At 43.7% G+C, this 4628-nt stretch overlaps 1 long non-coding RNA gene and 1 pseudogene across 2 annotated transcripts in view; one reads left to right on the forward strand and one right to left on the reverse strand.

Annotated features, from left to right (window-relative positions):
• Positions 1-1935, reverse strand: part of LOC113219685 — a 5056-nt gene extending 3121 nt beyond the window's left edge. Inside the window, exons 1-2 of the long non-coding RNA XR_003306645.2 lie at positions 1872-1935; positions 1068-1254 (exon numbers count right to left, since the gene is read on the reverse strand). This is a non-coding gene — a long non-coding RNA (uncharacterized LOC113219685). The remainder of the gene's footprint in view (positions 1-1067; positions 1255-1871) is intronic.
• Positions 1-4628, forward strand: part of LOC111529800 — a 712005-nt pseudogene that overhangs the window by 31438 nt on the left and 675939 nt on the right. The window lies entirely within an intron of this gene.

A 4628-nucleotide genomic window follows, 5' to 3' on the forward strand; every position in this document is an offset into this window, starting at 1 on the left:
TTTTGAGACAGAGTCTCGCTCTGTCACCCAGGCTGGAGTGCTGTGGCCGGATCTCAGCTCACTGCAAGCTCCGCCTCCCGGGTTTACGCCCGGCGCGGTGGCTCAAGCCTGTAATCCCAGCACTTTGGGAGGCCGAGACGGGCGGATCACGAGGTCAGGAGATCGAGACCATCCTGGCTAACACGGTGAAACCCCGTCTCTACTAAAAACTACAAAAAACTAGCCGGGCGAGGTGGCGGCGCCTGTAGTCCCAGCTACCTGGGAGGCTGAGGCAGGAGAATGATATGCTTATTTGTAATTGAACTCTTTGATTTTTGCTCAAATTGCTTTTCAAGTTGCCCACTTTTAGGGAAGACATTATTTGGGTTTTGTTTAGTGTATCAGGCTTTTTTTTTAGTTAGTTGTATCAAGAAGTGTAGACTTTTCTGTACGTAATATCCTTTTTTCCACGATAGTTTTTTTTTTTTAAGTCTGTTAAAATAAAGGTCATCTAAAGATATTTTCCTAAACCTTTCCTCTACCAGAAATATCCCTAGAGTCACATGTTCCTTTCTCCCTTCTTGCTTTTGTAGGCGTACAAAGCTAATCTGTCCCTGATCAGATTGCATGCACGTGTGCCTTTTGGGGCCCTTGTGTGTTCGTTCTTCTTTCTCTTCTAACCTCAAAAATGGGTTTTCTGTGTTGGCTGTCTCCCTTTAACATGGAAGTATACTCACGCTTTTGTTGAATCTTGGAATAAATGGCTTTCTTTACTATGTATCTCCCTTTAACTACTACTACATCTCCCTTCTCAGCCAAGTACTTGGGAAGAGAAGCCCTGAGTTTATGTCATTGTTTTCTCACCTCCAGTTCACTACTTTACCCAGTGCCTGACACCCAGCTCACTCACACACACAAGCCCAATCACTAAGTTGCCATAGCTGATTTGTAGCTTTCCTGCCCCCTTGGCAAAATTTGACTCTGTGCATTGGGATAATACATGCTGACTACCTATTGAACAGGCACTGTGCTAGGTGCTGCTGTTATAGAAATGAAAAGAAGGCATCATCTCCTTTCTAACAACTCACAGGAGCAGCCATTCCTTATTCGTATGCAGGTCTCTTGACTCCCAGTGCTCACTTTTGCAGGCTTCACTTAATGCCGTGTAAATCACCCTATTCTCCAGATCTTCTTTCTTCCCACTTCTCCTTACTGTACACAACTTCTCAAAGCAATCACCTCCACGCCCATGGCTTCAGTTGCTTCCTCCATTCTCTGAGAACAATAGAATTTTAAATGTTTTGTTTCATGTATTAGCTTTATTTTACACAAGATGCCTCATTTGCTGTAACCATAGATTCAAAGTTGCTCAGTGAAAGTAATAAATGAAAAATGGTGATATTGTTAGCATGTAAATTTTAGGAAATTTCCCCAGTTACTCTTGATGGCTTGATTTAGTATGTGTGTTACTTTTGAAAACATGTTGGGATGTCACAAATGGACTTAGACTACAGAAATTTATATTCAACTTTTTTTTTTTTTTTTTTTTTTGAGATTAAGTCTCACTCTGTCACCCGGGCTGGAGTGCAGTGGTGGATCTCTGCTCATTCCAACCTTCAACTCCCAAATTCAAGTGATTTTCCTGCCTCAGCCTCCCAAGGCATCCACCACCACGCCCGACTGATTTTTGTACTATTTTAGTAGAGATGGGGTTTCACCATGTTGGCTGGGCTAGTATCCAACTCCTGACCTCAGATGATCCACCCACCTCGGCCTCCCAAAGTGCTGGGATTACAGGCGTGAGGCACCGCGCCTGGCCTGTATTCACTTTTGATCAGAGAGTTCCATTTTAATGTGACACTGAGAGTAAAAAACTATCTTTTCCTCCTTACCCATTTCTCCTCCTACATTCTCTGCCAGGAGGAAGGCACCACTACGTACCAAGTCTTCACCAGCAGAACCTGAGCAGGTCTGTTTTTCCTCTGCTTCCCCTTTTCTTTCACATCTCATGACCAAGCACTTCCTATTCTGTCTCCCAAATGATCACAGACTTTTTCCTCCACTTTTGTCAGTGCCACTGCCCTTAGCATTACTCTGCCTTTAGATAAAATCTCTTAATTGGTCTGGTAGCTTCCTTCAGTTCTTCCTTATTATACAGACCGCTACACAGAGAAGTCACAGAGACTTTTCACCTTTTTATGGTTCAATAACTGAAATTCACAGAATAAAATTAAAACCACCCCAGCATCAAATTTGAGGTCAAATAGAGGTGGGTTTGCGTCCCAGGTTCATATACTGTCCAGCAGTGTGGTCTCAGAAAATGGAACTCCTTAAGCCTTTGTTTGTGTATTTGCCTACACTCATTGAGAGTTGAGACTATTTCACACATACAGTGCCTGGCATGTAGAAGGGGCTTAATCAATGTTGAATGAAGGGGAGGCATTTTAAAATCCATATTAAAAAAATGTTCTTCTGTCTGGGAGTGGTGGCTCATGCCTGTAATCCCAGCACTTTGGGAGGCCAAGGCAACTGGATCATCTGAGGTCAGGAGTTCAATATCAGCCTGACCAACGTGGTGAAACCCATCTCTACTAAAAATACAGACGTTAGCTGAGCATGGTGGCAGGCTCCTGTAATCACAGCTACTTGGGAAGCTGAGGCACTTGAATGAGAATCACTTGAGCCCGGGAGGCAGAAATTGCAGTGAGCCAGGATTGTGTTACTGCCTGCGCAACAGAATGAGACTCTGTCTAAAAAAAAAAACAAAAAAAAGTTGTTTTAAAAATATATTAATCTGGCTGGGCGTGGTGGCTCATGCCTGTAGCCCCAGCACTTTGGGAGGCTGAGGCGGGCAGATCTCCTGAGGTTTGGAGTTCAAGACCAGCCTGACCAACATGGAGAAACCCTGTCTCTATTAAAAATGCAAAATTAGCCGGGCATGGTGGCGTATGCCTGTAATCCCAGCTACTTGGGAGGCTGAGGCAGGAGAATCACTTGAGCCCACGAGGCGGAGGTTGTGATGATCCAAGATTGCTCCATTGTACTCCAGCCTGTGCAACAAGAGTGCAACTCCGTTACAAAAAAAAAAAAAAAAAAAAAATGTGTTCAGCAAGGTTGAAGCATAAAAGGTTAATAGCCAGAATCATTTATCAATTGTATTTCTATACATCTGCAAGATATAATCTGAAAATGAAACTAGAGAAACAATTTCATTGGGCAACAAGAGCAAAACTTCATCTCAAAAAATAATAATAATCTACAATGCCACTTCCCGTCCAAGCTTGACTCCTACCCGTACTTTCTGATGTGGTTTGGCCATGTCCCCACCCAAATCTCATCATGAATTGTAATCCCCATAATCCTCATGTGTTGAGGGAGGGGCTTGGGGGGAGGTGATTGGATCATTGGGGCAGTTTTCCTGATGCTGTTCTTGTGATATTCAGTGAGTCCTCATGAGATCTTACAGTGTTTTGGTTTGTTTTTTGGGGGATGGAGTCTTGCTCTGTTGCCCAGGCTGGAGTGCCATGGCATGATCTTGGCTGACTGCAGCCTCTGCCTTCTGGGTTCCAGTGATTCTTCTGCCTCAGCCTCCTGAGTAGCTGGGAATACAGGCATGCATCATCACACCCAGCTAATTTTAGTATTTTTAGTAGAGATGGGATTTCACTACGTTAGCTAGGCTGGTCTCGAACTCCTGACCTCAGTTGATCCACCTGCCTTGGCCTCCCAAAGTGCTAGGGTTACAGGTGTGAACCACTGTACCCAGCTGAGATCTGATGGTTTTATACATGTTTGACAGTTGCTCCTTCACATGTTCACACTCGGTGCAGTCACCATGTTAGTCGGACCTGGTTCCCCTTCTGCCATGATTGTAAGTTTCCTGAGCCCCTCCAGCCATGTGAAACTGTGAGTCAATTAAACCTCTTTCCTGTATAAATTACCCAGCCTCAGGTATTTCTTTATATCAGTGTGAAAACAGACTGATATATTTTCTGATAACCATGCTTGAGGAATTGGGGAATTCAGACTACCTGTGATCAAATTGTGGCCCCACCCTTAGCAGTCATGTGACCTTGGGGAGGTTACTTACCTTCTCCATCTCAAGTTCTTCTGTAAAATCTGTAAAATGAGATTGTTTCTGAGGGTTAAATGAGCATAGCACAGTGGGGACACTGTGAGGCACACACTACTTGCCACATGTCAAGTATTCATCTTTATTGAATTAGGACTCTGGTAACCCACTTTATGGCTCTCGATTTTGTATGACAAAATCATGCTTAGTGCTTTGTTAGTAAAAGAAAGAAAATCTGAAAGTACTTGCCATGGAAGGAAGAAATAGCAGGGAGAAAACAGAGTTGGTAAGTTTTAGCCTTTCAAAGCTTGGACAAGTTAGTTTTCTATTTTATGGAGAAGGAGGTGGAGGCAGGATGGGTCCTAAGGTGTCATTCAAGACACACAGCCATAACTCTTTATTGAGAGTAAGCTAGGGCCCCAGGGACTGCTGTGGTCAAGTTGTAGACAAAAATGACCACTCATTGGAAGACAGGGGAGGAGTGTTTTGTTACAAAAGCAGTCAACAATTCAGGTGTATCTACATTCAGTCAGCAAATAAAAGTCGTTCAACTTGGTTGCTAATGGGACCCACTCTA

This window comes from Piliocolobus tephrosceles, chromosome 9 (genome assembly GCF_002776525.5).
Source record: "Piliocolobus tephrosceles isolate RC106 chromosome 9, ASM277652v3, whole genome shotgun sequence".
Taxonomy (NCBI): Eukaryota; Metazoa; Chordata; class Mammalia; order Primates; family Cercopithecidae; genus Piliocolobus; species Piliocolobus tephrosceles.